Genomic DNA, 16,607 nt, shown 5'->3' on the forward strand with positions numbered 1-16,607 from the left:
TCCTGAATTGCCACTTCTGAGACCCTTGAAGGGGATGGACTAAATCCTGGTCCTGTCACACAACCCAATTGCGTGACCCAAAACAAGAAGGCTGTGTGAGCTCTGGGCACCACTGTGTAAGGGGACATAGGATTTACTGGGGGATGCTTAGAGGGAGACTTGGGATTGAACAAGAATGTTTAAGGATTATACAGGATTTATGAGTTCTTATGGAGACAGACCAAGAGAGTGGAAGTGAGAGACCACAGGCAGAGAACAAGTGCAGCGAAAAGAGAGGATCAGGAGGAAATAAAGAAGGTCAATGGTGTGTTAAGCAGGAGGAGGACAGCACACGTTTGACTGAGCTCTGTGCCAAATCACCTTCACTTTGTCCTGCCTAAACTCTTGTTTCCTGTGTGAGTGTGCCCTCTGTTCTGACAGCATGCATGCATGACCCATCAGCAAAGTTCAAGTTAGACTAGCTTGTCACAAGGATGGACCGAATCCTCGATACTTGAGAGACCAAGGGACCTGAGGATCAGTTTCCAAAAAGGTTGAGGGGCTGTAGTCTGGTAAGACTGGATCTGGGGGCCTGATACTGAAACATCAAGATCTGGGAGCCAGGTATCACCTCATTTTACAGTCAGTTTTGAACAAAGCATCACATCCTTAATATTTGGCAAAGAATTACTGGGTTTTAAGCAAATCTTTGGTGTTTTTCCATGGCTTTTACTTTGCCAACAAAGCTGTTCCAGAATCTTTTCAGGAGGGACCTATGTTATGTGGCAGCCAATAATCTTTATGGCAACACTGCAATGAAAATGCCTCTTACTGTAATGAGCAGAGATCATAAGTTAAGCCCCCAGCTACCTTTCCATTATTTTTCATTAGAGTTTTTCTGGCTTTGTTATGCTTCAAGAGTACTCAGGGAATTACCCCAAATTAGGCTCACTAGTCAGCTTTTCATTACTCAGACCACACTGAAACTGAGCAATCAGCAAACTGAACCAGCTCCTGAGGTAACACAAGACACCAACATTTGTTTCAATGTTTACCATCTCTTTTTTAGTTTGTCCTCTTTCTTAAAGCTCTGTTCTGTAAAACAAACTTGCCTACAGTTGGAGGCGGTTCTAAAACAACAGGAAAATCACATAATATTTTTTCATGCCATTAACACCTTAAGCAAAGGGTTGGGCTTCCCTTCATCTACCAGAAACAAACTGTGATATACTTATGTTTTCTCGACAGCAGTGTTTTTCCTAGACTTGTGTTCCATAGTGCTAGATGAAGTGGGTGAGATAAGAAATCTCACTTACTATGTGAATCCTTATCCCTTGGAGAATATCTATTCCATTGAAGATTTTTACACTGGCTTCCTTCCCTCTTGCAAGCAAGAAGCTGACCATCCCACTGGAAAACAGCAGTAACACTGACATCAGAAAGTTCTGATGTCATCCAATCTGCACGACTTCTCAAGTTGCTTTCAGTGTCTTTCAAGGCCCACAGTATGAAGAACATACAGCCTTTTGAAAGGCTTTCTTCTCCCCCAATGTCTGTCACGATGAAATGGCAATATAGCATCAGCCTGATTTTGGTTTCACCAAAATCAATACAAGTTTTGCTTCTGATTTCAGTGGGTTCACTGTTTGGCTTTTAATGTCAATTTACCCATGCAAGCAAAAAGGCAAGGTGCATTTGCAGTGCAGTACACAACCTCCAAACTATACAACGACATATGGACAATATCTAGGCTGGGTATGAACAGTGGAGTGAAAATTACGCTTTCTCATCAAGGGCCAATGAGTCACTCTGTGACTTCTTAATGCATGCACTGACCAAAATAGTTTCTCTTGCAAGGAAGGTGGGATTATGCATACTGATCTGGTTTTGCTGAACATCCTTTTGCTGTAGGTAGGTAGCACTTATCCTAAATTGTTGGTGCTTACAAATGCTCATGTGTTAGAGGAACAAACACAGAACTTTTACTGAAAAGGACAAGAACTAGTTTACTCATCAGATATTTGCGAAGGCACCCACAGGGCCTTCAAGAGTGATGTAAAATGAACCTGTGATTCCACCTGTGTCTGGACAAGAGGAAAAATTACATGGAGCTGAAACCACTCGCCCTGAATCAGTCTAAGTGCCACAGCAGCAATAAAGGCAGAAAGAAGGCAAAAACAGGGAGCCAAACCCAAGGCTGCAGTCCTTGAGGACAAACTGCAGACCACCTATTCTGCATCTTCTTAGAAACACATTGGAAAACACATTGTAGGGAGGGCAAACAAGATCCTTGGTGCTTTCTTTCTGGTTCCTCAAAACACAGGCTACTAACATCTTTGCCAAAAACCACAATGTGCACACAAGGTAGAAAACAGGCAACTCCTTACTTGTTTTACTTGAAAGATAGATATTAGATCATATATTAGGAAAAATTTATTAACTGAAAAGGTGGTCTAGCATTGGAACAGGCTGCCCAGGGAAATGGTGCACCATCTCTGGAAGTGTTCAAAATATGTGCAAGTGTGGTGCTTAGAGGCATGGTTTAGTGGTGGACTTGGCAGTGCTGTGCTAATAGTTGGACTTAAACGCCTTAATAGTTGATCTTAAACGCCTTTTCCAACCTTCGTGATTCTATGATTCTAAATCATCCCAGTAGTCCTGAAGCTTGTTGTATAGAGTGGGTTTATGAGAAATGCAGCAGTGAGAAAAGCAAAGTGGCAAAAGATTTGCCAACAGCTCTTTGTCACCAAGAAAACACTTCATTAGCCTGTCAATTGCAGTGTCTAGGAGATATTGATTGACAACTCACTGCCAATTGATCCAACATCTATATAAAGCTCTTCTTATGCAACAAGTTTGCTGACTCAGACAATGATGAGATCTATAGAGAACTAATAGCTATACTAAGCCTCTAAGTGCTCTAATTTCTAAACAAAATGAAACCAGAAGTGGTGAAATCCCACCAACATCTCAGCAGCTGCACCATATTCACTGCCTACAGCACGTTTTAGAATGAGATTCATTTTGATACAGTTTGTAGCTGGGGTATGAGTGCATGGCGAGCAAAAGTCCTTATACAAACAACATTTTCCACTTCTATGGCCATACATGCTTCTGAGATTACTTCTGAAATACAGGGACTCTGCATTTTCTACTCCCTCAATTTAGCATGGAAGCACCCAGAGTTTAGTGCTGTATGCCAAGAATTGCTCTGTGTGGTCGGGTCCCTCAGCCTCTCCCCAGGCTGGGGTAATGCTGCAAATGGCTAATTGATCCTGCAGTGGCTTTTACAACTAGCAGTCACTTCACACAGCTGGCAGCATTCCTGCAGTGCACACGCTCCTAACCCTTGCTTGCTTTGCTTTGTACTACCTGTTTTATCACTTCATGATAAGGCAGCATTAAAGACAGCAGTGATAACCTATTCTGGCATCTCCATCTGGCTTTATATATCAGACTTGTGCTGCTCTGGTGGATTAGTTTCAGATCCCTGTTGGCAGATCAAAGGCAGCAATAATAACCACAAATCAATTCCTCTTTAAGGCCTAAAACATCTTCTCCCTCATAGCATGCCTCATTTCTTCACCACTCCAGAGCCCTTATAAATACCAACTTTCCCTAGACACAACAGTTGTATGCAGATCTTCAGGCCCTGGAGAATGTGGCAATGTGTTTTTGCCTGCATTCTTCTATTCAATGACAATCAAAATGAGCAGCATCAGTAGAGAGGGGCTCAAGTAGATTATAAACCTGAGTTCTTGAAAGTCAGAAAGCTGCTTGATGCCAAAGTGAGGGCATACACAGAAGATGGCTTGCTTCCCTCAGTCTCATCTCAGGTAATACACTTTCCAGCACTCATCAGTGAGTCAGTGCTGTATTTTCACTGAAGCACCCAGCTACCATCAGCTCACTGCTCAAGTGCTCTAAGCCAACCAACAGATGTTTTCAGATAGAGAATAGATGCATCCTCAGTTGAACAATTACACTGTGGACCAGTTGGTTTCTAATGGCATTTCCTGACAGCTCACATCCCTGATTAGAAGATGCTCTAGAAAACAGAAAAGGGACTGATAAGGTTCGAGATCCTCAGGGCTCCTCCCATATATGGGGAACATTTGGCCCTTTTTGCTGTGACTGGGCTAGCATGCTTGCACTTGAATTCTAACAATTCAACATCCCTTCATTCTTCTTGAAACAAAACCCAGAGATAAACAGTGAAAATGATAGCTGCTTAAAGATCTCCTAAAATTCTTGAGAAAAAATGAATCAATTAAAGGCAAACAGACATAAATCCTCTGGTGCCGACATTCCACTTGTACAGCTTGCAAAGGCCATAAAGACTCAATATTTCAGGGTTACCACATAAGGACCTGAAAAACATTTTTCAGAATACAAATGTTAAGTACTTTGATCCTTATTTTTTTTTTTAGTATTCAATTAAGACTCGGTTTCACTCTATTAACTGTTTAACCCTTATAATTTTTTACTCTACATATAAAACTAGAACATTGTCTCAACATATGGAAAATCTAGATGGTACATATTGCTCATAGCTGCACACAATTTTAAGAACTGTAACTGTACTATTTCTAGATAATTTTTAAACTATGACAAAGATGAATGCTATTGAAGAAAAATGGCGAGCCTATAAAAAGCTACATGTGCTCAAGTCAATCAAGTAAAGAGAGTATAATTTTTTTCTTATAGTATGATTATCCTACATGCTAGTGGAAGCAGGAAGTCAGAAAGATTAACCAAAGATCAAGAAAAAAAGACCATCCTCTTCTTCCCCTCTCCTGCTACTGAGCTTAGAATAATGTCCTAAAAAGGAAAAAAAAATTACACTGGCAGGTTCTAATAAACCTTGGGGAAGGCCTTAGTGTTGAATTTGCCTTCCCAGTAGTACCTAAAGCACTGCTACTAAAGCAATACAATAAAGTTAATTAACTTGTTTTTACTGCTGCATAAATTATCTTTGAGAAACGATACTACGGTGAACAACTGCTCTCTGTGTCAATGGACTGCAGGTTTTATCACTGAAAGTAAACGGGATCAAGACTGAACTCCAAGCTGAAATTTATATAACATATTTTTGTATGAATGAAAAATAATTCAAAAGTTAAATACTACTACTGAAATGTTTTTTTTATGCTTTACATCAACTTCCCAACTAAAAGTCTTTTTGACATACTTTAAATTGAAACTCAAAAGAAACAAAGTCCAGAACCTCTCTTATTTCTTTCTGTTCAAGAAACTTGCCCTTTTGTTTGATTAGTTTCCTGCCTAACTAAAAGCAAATATATCCCTTTAATAAAAAACCCAGTCAAAGCAAAACAAAAATCACTAATACAAAACCACACTGCAAATTCAAAATAAACATAAGCAAACCCCAGTAACCAAAACCAAAGGTACACCAACTTAACTTTTTTGCCTAGTCTGGTGCTCATGCTATAGTTTGCTCAGAACACCTTCCCAATGCTTCTGTTTTGGGATACATGCTTTCTGTCAGGTCAGCAAGTTAGTGTGTCTATGTAGCTCTTTAGTTATCAGATTTAATGTGATGGAGGCATAGGAAAACCCAGCCAGAGGGAAAAAAGGAAAATGAAAGAAAACAGATGAATCCATTTTTGTAACTCTACCTCACCCCCACAAATCAGACAGTGGGAATTGGAAGGTGTAACTGCACAGCGGGACACGCGTACGTGCCGTGGGGAAAACTTCACCGTCACTCAAAGCCCACGAGCCCATGCAAAGCTGACAAAGAGTGGTGAGGAATGAGAATAATGGGACAGAGACCCACAGAATAACTGGCAGCCCGATTTCTTGCCCAGGATTTATTAAGCAGGTCTGTAGAACACCTTCATAAGGAAACTGTCAGGTGTACACTGGAAAAACAACTGTGCTTAGGGACTAATGTGAGTACAGTAGGTGGAACTGTATATAACATCCCTGGATGTTACGATTGTTGGCTGAGTGGCATTTCTCCATGTGTTTGTCTATGACACAATAATTTCAGGATGCTGGATTATTTGATGAATTCCAACATTTCAGGGAATGTTCTGGGCAACAGGCAATGTCATATTCATTTTGGTGAAAACAAGAAAATAAAACGAAGAAGGGACATACACACACAGGGTTTGTGACCTCTTTCAGCACTTAGCAGTCGCAGCTGTTTCAGGTATCCAGGTCTGGGGGGAATGGCCTACAGACCAAAGAGCCAGTGGTTAACTCTTTGCCAGAGTTAACACTTCCCCCCCATTTCCCCCATATCCTTGCAGGACTTGCTACCAGTACAGTTTAGGAAGGCTGAACAAACTGCCTCAGGGAGAGGAAGAAAGACCAAGCTACGGGAAGGATGGACGAGAGGAAAGAAGAGCTGTGAGGGCAAAAGTGGTAAGAGACCCACAAAGCTTCATGTACGTAAAAGCAACTGACGCTGGCATGGGAAAGAGGACAAAGCAGGTAACTCTCACTTCGAGGAAGAAAGGGAGCATGCAGGGAAGGAGGGAATAGCTGAGCATGTGGACCACGTGAATTCATTAAGCTCTTATGGTACAGAATAGAAGAACAGGGGAGGCTCTTGACTGATGCAAGGAGCATATCCCTTAAATGCTGTTCTCCTTAGTCTACAATTTTCAGTACCATTACTTCAAGACCAAGCACTGTCAGCATGAGCACAGACTGCAGCAGACCTTTCCCTGTTTAAACATACATGGTGCTTGTCACTTCTTCACATCTATCTCTCAGTCACATTAGCTGCATTAATGAAAAAATAAATGTTGCAAAAGGGAAGTATTAACAGAGCCAATGTCAAGGACATTAATTTTAAAAATGCTATTTACTTTGTATCTGAGCAGTCATATATCTTGATCTTGAGCCTTGTCCAGATTCTGATTCCATACTATAGCAACAAACTCTGTCCCGACTCTCCTTCCTGCACATGATTCATTCACTCGACATCTTTAGCACTGTACCCACTCGACAGGCTTCATGTATTTAGTTAAAGTTAATAATTCTTACTTCAACAAAAATGAGTTTTTTAGTGCAAGTCCTGGATAGTGACTTCCTGTGAAGTATAGACTGAGTACAGCTCAAACTATCTGCTTGAAGAGAGAAGTCACCTGGCTCCAAACACAACAGTTGGCCTGATGCTTTGTGAGAAATTTGCAGATCTGTGGAGAGAGTGGGTGGATCCCCAGTCTCGAGGGATAAGTGCTAGGTCCAGCGAGCTGCCTACAAGTAACACTCAGCATCTGTCTTGGAAGATCCAACAGCTCAGATTCACGGCCCTAGCGAAGACACTTGTGCAGGTAACCCACGTTCCTAAATCTGTTCCACTAACACAAACCAACCACAGATGTCAACTCTGCATTTTCTAGGAGTCAAGAGAAAATACTGCAGAGACCACAAAACTATTGTCGAAGCACAAGGAAAAGGTCAGCCCACGCTTTTTTTTTTTTTTTTGATTTACCAAGAGAACTAGACAGTCAGGGCAGGAGAGCCTGTGAGGCCTCTGGGATGTGAGCGTGGTACTCTCAAGACAGAGAGGACCTGGCAATTATCTCCACAGCAGGCACTGTTAGAATTAAACCCAATATTTTCAGGAATGGCAGAGGAAGTAGAAGCAATTACCCTGTCAGGAAATGTGCCAATAGATAACTTGGAAATAACCTGCATATGTGAACACAAGGTGAGTTTATTTCCACTGCCTGCCCACTTGTCCAAGACATGACTTCAGTAGTTCTTACCAGACTCCATGTGACCTTGATGCTCTCCTGCTCTCACGTCACATTACTCCCCATCTCCCCAGTGGGGCTCTTTGGCAGACATCACATGGTAAGTTAGTGTCACTGAAGCCCCAGCTGATATTCTCCTCAAAACTCCTCTGTTCCCCCTTTCTTGGTCTCTATGGCAACGCCCAGGATCCTGCAAACAGCACCAGCCGGCTCGGGGCTCGCTCTGCACTCATTCATCTCAAATGTTTGAAGAATCACCTCTTTTCCCTGTACAATGTTTCCAAAAACAGAGTTTTACTCCCCGCTGATGTCCCTACATCTTTGACACAGTTCCACTGCTCCATGTTGCAAACTCACCATGGCTGCCCCAAATGAGGTCCCACTCCAGACTAGATAAAAGGGCCAAAATCAAAATCAAACACGTTGTCTTAGTATCACTGGAGGCAGATTGAGAACCTTTGCTTGAAAATTCTGGTTCTTGTGAGCAGTTTTCCATTTTAAAAGCTGCCCCTGCTCAGGAAATGCATTGAAGATCAGCTGTAGAATCAAAAATAAAGACAGAGGCAAGGACAAAACGGCAGAACTTTCCTTTGAGCTATGTTTTTTTCCAGGATACATCTTCCTTGCCTGCTATTTTGTTGAGTTGGGCTGTGACTATATGTTATTACTCTTTATTACTCTGTATTACACCCATTCTGTACTTATGTTAATTCTGGCCTGAGAGAAACAAGATGATTTCATTTAACTTGATTCTGTTCTTACTGATTTTTTTTTTACTATATTCTTGAAATACTATTTCAGTACTGGCAACTTTAGATCAGATATTCTCAGAGCCTTTCTGAACATTTTTTTTTTATTTGGAAATTGTTTTCAGTGAGGAGGGGGGATACACTTGCAGTGTATCTTTCATTTCTGAAAGAACAATGAAGAACAAGACAGGAGTTCACAATGCAGTATAAAATAATTAGGACATGAAATAAAACACTTGAAGGAAAAAAGAAACTCCCTTGAAGGAATTATATTCCATAATTTTTGCAACAATTAGTTCCAAAAATTTGAAACTTTGTTTATGTGTATGGGGGAAAAAACTATAACTGCAACAATGGGAGATCTTAACTTCTCTCACTACATGGGAGAAAACAGCAATTTATTTCAGAAGGAAAGAGTAATTTTCCTTGAGACAGTATATAATTTTCCACACACAAATGTGTTCATCCAAACCCAACCCACATGTCTCTGTACCTTATGCTCAAATTTTCTCTCACTGCATTCAACACATTAAGTGCTGTATAACTCCCACCTCCTGAATTCAGCAAAACCCCCCATTTTTTTCCTTTAAAAAACACCTTTAGAAATAGAATGTATTCTTATTGTTATGGTCCACAACTTAGAGACTAAAAATAGCCATTAGTTAACAACCTACCTATTAGCCTGTAAAGTGTTATCAACGTGTGACCCCTGCTGTAAGGAAACTGCCCAAAGAAAAGGGCAGGGCACACTCCCCTGTCCACTCTGGTCCAGAGAGCAAAAATGTACCAGGGCTTTATCACTTAAAAAGCCCTGCTCTTTCATCCTGCCAAGCCAGCAAATGAAAGGGTGGGCCACAGCACAGCCAAGGGTTTCACATCCCTGCACACACTCATGCATCTTGGTCAGCATCTAAATCTTGGGAGCTCTGTACCTCCTCCAGAGCCATCTCACCACCCTAGGGACAGGAGATGCTTGAGATTATGCACCACCACCACATTTAGCACACTGAAGGCTGCACATCCCTTACTCACTTGAGCTATGAAGTCAAAGTGTTTGCTAGTTATTGCATTAAAATAGAGGAGGGGATGTACTGAAACCTGCACTTTTCTAGAAGCACGAGGAAGAGATGATTCAAAATTGCTCAGAATAATTTTAAAGCCTGTTAGTTCAAGCTATGTTCCTAAAATAATATGACTCAAGTAATTCAAAGCAGTCACTGAGTTTAGCAATATAGTGGTATTATTAAAGCAAGTGCAGTTGACCCAAAGTTAACATGGTACACCAAAGTCACACAACCCCTCCCTCTGAGTTCTAAGAAGAAGACAAGCAAGAAAATACAAGCTTGTTGTGCTTTTGACAATTGTCCATCGCCCCTCTCTCGCACCTATTGACTGGTAATGGGAGGAAAAGGTTGCCAATATTCTTTTATACACTATCCTTTCCTTATTTGTGTCCCTGATTTCTGCTTTTACTAAATGTTCCATTTTTCTGCCGCTGCTGCGCTTCCTTCTATCTCTTCTCTTTGCCTAATCAGCTGACCCTTCTCATTTATCTCCCCTGTCTGGAATCTCAGCTCTTCCCATTTCTCTTCCCCTTCCAGCTCATCAGCCTTCATCTTCTTACTGGTCTTCCTCCTGTACCACTTTTATGCTTTCTTCTTTCCTTTCCTTGTTTCCCATCCTTTTGTAACTCCTTTTTTTAATATAGGATACTCGTCTTTCCATCTGTGCGCCCTTTTCGCCACTCAGGTGGTTGGATCTGAAGAGGAGTTTTGAGACATTTAAGTAGGAAACAAATGGCCACACGTAGCACAGAAGGGATCTGCTAAAATGTGTTTTAAGATATTTCCCTGGATCCCATATCATCATTCAAAATAACACTTTCAAAGTATTTTAAAAGGATTTCCTATGAAACATTTCATATAAATCTTTATGGGAACTGCAGTAAGTTCCATTTTTTTCCCTTAAAAAGTAGGCATGAAATAAAAGTCATTACTGACATCTGTCATATTTCAAATTCCTTTATAAAATTTAGTGGTGGCAGCAACAGATGTAGCATAAAACACTGTGAAACAATCTCCCTAATAGAGCACCCTTTAAGAAAAGCAGCTTCATCATTGACAGTCATCTAGTAACACAGAAAACAGCTTCCCAGAAGATATCTGCTGCCGTTATATTAGAGGTAATTAAACTATGAGGTGATTTATTTCTTTGCAGCCATGTAATTGAATTTTCTAAAGCCATTAATGATACCTTATGAAAGTATCAGCAGATGTAGAACATGATTATCTGCAGCAAAACTGTGTTTACAACACATAGAGCCACAAAAATTCTACAAAACGCCATTTATTGGCAAAACATTAATATATTAAACCACAAAGGACAGTGCACTGATGGTAGAAATGCTGTCACTAAATGTACATCTCTCCATCCTTCCCTCAGCTCTCTCTTCCCTATGATTGACAATGATTTTCAGAGAGTAGGCTTTATCTCCAGGCAAGAAAATCTGTGTATTTAAGAAACAGCTTTACATTAGTTCTATTGCAGCACTGTTGATTACTAAAGGAAGCTTTAGGCAAAAAATATATATATTTTAAAATAATGTGTATTTAAGAGAAGAAAAAAACTCCGACATACAGAAATTTAAAGGACTATCAATGTCTCACATATTTTCCCCACCAGCAAAATATACCTAATCCAGCAAAAAAATCCTTGATGTGTCATTTTCTGATTGATGAGCACAGAGAGCTGAGACCTGAGCACAGAATTTTATTGCTGAAGACATTTTCATCTGTAGCCAAATCACCAGGGAAACACTTTGTCAAACAACTTCATTCTGCAGGGAGACTTTGTGACAATATTGGCAACTTAAGAATTTGTTCTGGTTTTTCCAATAGCATCTACCTGTCCATGTTGAGAAATATTTACAGCAGCACTGCAATTTATGCAGATGTCCAGCTTAAAACCCAGGAACATGTGTTTCACTTTTCATTGCAACAATATGTAAAAAGTAGATGTTCACAAGATCTATTTTTAAAAAAATATTTATCACCATGTAAGTGATGCAATATATTTTCTGGAACTTTCACACCAAGCACCTGTACTTTCATAGTAACTGATCAAGTGTTTGCAGGCTACAAAATGATACATGTTTTCATATCAAAGAGCTCCAGTGCTTCTTTTACCCCTTTTTGTTTGTGGGTTTGTTTTTTGGTGGTTTTTTGGTTTTTAATTTTTGCAACTGAGGGAGCATTTTGAATCTAACAAAATGCTGGTTTACATCATCAAGTTAGGCAAGATGCTAGGCTTTCAGTAGGGAAGGTTACAGGTTAATATATCCACATACTTGCTGTTCCTGAAAAAGGAATCTGAGTCCTGTTGATTGTCTTGAAGCTTCTAATTATTTTCTCTGTGGAACAAAATTCTCAGGTTTCACAATTTTTTATTGAGGTGGCAGCAAGAGTGACCTGCTATGAAATTTTCTCAGCTGAGTACCAGTTATTCGATGGTCTCAGTGGCTCAGCTGTGCTGTCCACAATGGGCTAAACCTGATAAATCCACAAACAGGTAGTCTCAGTCAGGGTTTATGTATACAACTGTATGCACAATTCCTTTGTTCATAGATGAGCATAAAAACCAAGATGAATGGCCAAACAAGATGGTTAGGACCACCTGATGTGATGGAGTGGGAGAAGCAAAGAGTGTTACTGTTTCTCTGCAGTCAGGACATAATTTCATCTCAGCAGATAAACAGCAAAGAACTCCCATCTTCAATTCAAGCTAATGGTAAAACTCCAGTCCCTTGCACTGAACAGAGTTGGTTTCTCCTTGGGATTCTAGGGTTAAATGCTCTAAGCCTAATTGATAATTCTGCATCTGAAAATGAGGGATTAAGATGAATAATTACAATTTTTCTCAGAGAAGTTTCCTTAGATACTGCAACCTGAGCAATCTGCTTATGGCATTGTTCCACTGACCAACATAAAGGATGTGGGATCAGGGGTTTAATTCTTGCTGTCAGTCAGCTTGCAAATGAAAAGGCTTTCATCCAGCACTGAGCATCCACTTCCAACACACCGATCACTACAGGATCCACTCAAACCCCCATTGCTGCCCATCTTCCTGATACTGGCCTTTGGAAATAGAGACAGAATTATGCTTTAGAAAAAACTCACACTGTGCCACATGTGTACTAAGCAACAACAACAGGCTGAAATATGCTCTGAACAGGTTACCACCAACTTCATTACCTTTTTTTAAGCTACAAAGACACTTTAATAGTTATCTCTTGAGAAAATTATTTCTCTATGTAATCTGCTCTTGTCTGAAATTTTAGATCAAGTGCCATCTCAGACAAGTCACCCCCTTTGTTTCTACTTTGTGATCTTTGGCTTGTTGATCTGGTTACTACAGCTTGCAGTTCAAATGGCATAGAAATAAATATAAACCAAAAAACAACAGAAGTTCTTATACTCCAGAGAGCACGAGGACGGCGTGACTGAAGACCTCACCTCACATCCAGAAGGGGAAGTGCTTTTCCCTTTCTACCAGAGCGTACGAACACAGCTTGTTACAGGCACTGCTGCGTTAACATGACAGGTTTACAAGGCCCTGGCTTGCTCAGCAGTAATGATCCTTCAACATCCCTGTCAGAGCAATGCACAACTTTCCTCAGGACCCACTTACCGGAACGCTGATCAGGAGGGAATGTAACTTTGCAAAACCGTGTTCAAACCAGATGGCTCTACCAGGAGTTGCTGTAGGGAGAGACATGGGGCTGTTTGCAAAGTCCTCTGATTCAGGATGCTGGAGGAAGGCATCCCTGACCCTTCACTGACCACTCTGCAGCACAGCTTTTCGTCTTACCTACAATCATTGAGGATTTTCGCCTCATGATCTAGTTTTATTTCAAGCCCTTTCCCACTACTGGGCTGTAATTTTTGGCAAAGTCTCACCCCATCTGCTTTTTGTCCCACAAACAAGAGACAGAGGAAGGCAGTTTAAGTATTGTTCTGAACATACTTCGACAAAATGCAAATGTAAAGAAAACGTGTCATCTCATTACCATAAGAACATAATGTTTTTTAATCTCTCCTAAACATAAGTGTAGCTACACATACCTTGATCATGAAGATCTGATCAAAAACAGAAATAAACCAAAACACCCAAGAAACAACAGCTCAGCAATTAGTGCTGGACAATGAGCCACTTCTTATGGAGCCCCTAGAGCAACTTCCTCCTCAGAGGCAAAAAGGTATTTGAGTGGAGGGGGCAGGCAAGAAAGGTTTAATGAAGATCAGCTTTGTTTTGTGGTTTGTTTTTTTTTTTTTTTAATGCTTCACTGTTACAATCTAACCTAAATTTCAAATGAAGCTAAATTTCAAATTTTTTTCTATTTAAGCCATTATGTTCTAATCCTCTTGCTATATTCAAAAGTAATAGCTGTGAAAAACATTGCTATTAGTCCAAAGGGAGTCCAGAGAGTAATTATTCATAGTTACCTTAATCACAGATGCAGAATGTATAAATAAAAAATAATTTCTCACTTTGAAAGTATTATTTTTTTGACAGTCAAAAGTCTACCCCACAATTTGGAAGCTGTTTCTCAAGGATCTTAATTTTCCCTACTCAGAATTACTAACATGAAAATACAATCTTTCAAAATGTCAAACATCAGGCACTAACACTGCATGTGTCTGAGTCTCAAATGTATCTTCACTGAAGTGACACTGCCTATTTTAAACCTGCCTTCTCTGAGAGGAAAGACATTAATGCCTAACCAAAGCATGCTAACATTGCTCCAGCTTAGAAGGCTGGATACCAGCATCTCAGAGATGTCAGAAGACTGATACTACAGACCTAACAACAAGCTTTAGGGCACGAATATTAGTTTCACGTAAAACAAGGCAGTATTACAGTAACTCAAGAGGAATGTACATTGCCATTCAGTGCACGTAATTTCTTAATAGGAATTTATCCTATTGATCTGTTTTGGAAGAAAGCAAAAACCAGAATGCTGGATGGCAAGATCAGCCAACACCAGGAAGAACTGAACAAAGCTCGTGTGTCTCCTTGCTGGGGTCCCATCACTGGGAGCAGTAACACAGATAAGGTCATAACGGAGTAACTGCAGACACTGCATTTTCAATCTGCTTCAAAACTATTATTTAATTCCTAATATATTGCTGTCTCCATCTGAACACCAGAAATAGTATAAAATTACGACTCAGTATTTATTCATGAGATCAAATTTAAGCAATTCTTCTTTTCAGGATTGCAGGCTTAATTCTCCTCTCATTTGCTCGCACACAGAAAAGGAATAACTCTGCCGAGGTCAACGTCAGTGCAAGAAAGGGATGAGTCATTCCTAAACTGCAAGTCTGTTGAAAAGGAAGAAGTGATTTCCCAGCCAAGGCAGCACAGACAACAGAAGCAGTGAAGAAGCAGAGCTATGAGTTTCAGCTGCACAAGACTACTGAGCCTTATGTTGTTGTATCTTTACCGTTATTCGTACTCATCAAAGCCAGCTCGAATACTTTCTGGCATGCTGGGTATCAGAATTTTCCTTTAAGAACAGACAAAAGCAACGCAGTAAGTGTGCTCAGTTTACATGCCAGGGGACGGATCCTTGCTAGGTGTAAACTGGAACAGCATGATGGATCTCTTACATCAGTGGACAGTTTCTATTTTACTTTCCAAAGTTAGGAGATTACAGTATATATGTTTTACTCTTTTCTTACATTCCAGGGTAAAAGATCTTGCCTTTGACTCAACTGTCAATGGGTGGACTGGTTGTGGTGATAAATAAATAAGTCCACAGATGACTCAGAAATGTTATCAACATAATCAAGTCAATTTGGGAACACACATAGTGCACAAAGAGACCAGCAGATTAGATTAAAAGCCACTGAAGTGACTACAAGGAGGTCTACATTTAATTACTGGGATTCAAGATTCAGATGGGCAGACAGAACAAGGGACAAAACGAAACACAACCCTGAAGGTGTCTCCTACACAGCAGAAAAGAACTGGGGGGGAAAAAAAAAGGAATGGATATTTTACATATATAAGTATTAATAAGGATTTCTTGATTTCTCTGACTTCCCTGTGTGAGGAACTTTCTGTTCTGACAGAGACAACTTCTTTGATAGACAAGAATACTCTCACTCCTAAGGTACCAACTTAAACTGCCTCTTAGGAAGGCTCAAACAACGATGAGTATCACTTAGTTTGGGGAGTGCCAAACCTGAAACCCTTGTCAAAATCTCAACAACAAGCACCACAGCTTCACACCTACTAGAAATCAGCTAGACAGATGAGAAGGAACAACTACGTTGTCAAGAATTTTTATCCAGGAGCTCAAAGCCAGTACAAAGAAACCTGTCAAGCCAGCCAGTCAGACATTTCAGAATCAGAGGAGTGACACAGCAGACACAACACGCTGATTATCACAGCAAACACCAGACGTTGAATGGCCAGGACCACCATCCAAGGATCTGCAAGAGAAATGTCATGTAGGTAACAATTCTTCCCATAACTGTTCGGACTCTTCCCTGAGAATGACTAATTTTAAACTTGATGTGATCTAAAGAAATCTTTCCTATGCCTGCTCAGTCAGTCCACTCCCCAAAACACCCCAGTAACTCCACTGAAGCATGTCCCCTCTCCTCTGCATGTCCATAACGTTCTCTTGCAATTGACTTACGGAATTTGTGTCTGATGCTTTTCATCACTGAAGTTCTTACCTCCTTTAATTTGGCAAATCTATGGCATTATGTGAAGGGACTTCAAAGGTTAAAAAATGAATAAATTATCTGGATAATGCCTTTTTTGTTTGAAAAAAACCACATTTTTTCTTCCTTGAGAATGACTATTGTTCTCTGCTTGCTGCTAAGTGCATGCAGTAACCATCAGGAATACTTGCTGGGAAAACTAGCAACTGTCTCTCAAAAATGCAATGAAATTATCCTTTTCCTGCAAAGAGGATTTTCTAAAAGCTGGTTATTTTGGCTGCTTCCAGCCTGCGCGAACACTCTTCTCCAGCAGGAAATACAAGAATTTTTCTATATCGGGTTCTCATCTGTTTCTCTGAAATTCCCCAATCAGTACTTAAGAATGAAGTAATTTTTTAATCAAAAGCCTA

The 16,607-nt window shown here is 40.3% G+C and overlaps 1 protein-coding gene across 3 annotated transcripts in view; it reads right to left on the minus strand.

Moving 5' to 3' along the window:
- The window catches only part of RSU1 (Ras suppressor protein 1), a 103,211-nt gene that overhangs the window by 9,627 nt on the left and 76,977 nt on the right, over positions 1-16,607 (minus strand). Inside the window, exon 9 of one of the 3 annotated variants that reach the window (XR_003573233.1) lies at positions 12,408-12,597. The exons of the other annotated variants lie outside the window; for them this stretch is intronic. The gene's annotated coding sequence lies outside the window, so the exon portion shown is untranslated. The remainder of the gene's footprint in view (positions 1-12,407; positions 12,598-16,607) is intronic. 3 annotated transcript variants of the gene reach the window in all.

This window comes from Empidonax traillii, unplaced genomic scaffold (genome assembly GCF_003031625.1).
Source record: "Empidonax traillii isolate 1590-97213 ecotype Southwest subspecies unplaced genomic scaffold, ASM303162v1 scaffold801:size538433, whole genome shotgun sequence".
Taxonomy (NCBI): domain Eukaryota; kingdom Metazoa; phylum Chordata; class Aves; order Passeriformes; family Tyrannidae; genus Empidonax; species Empidonax traillii.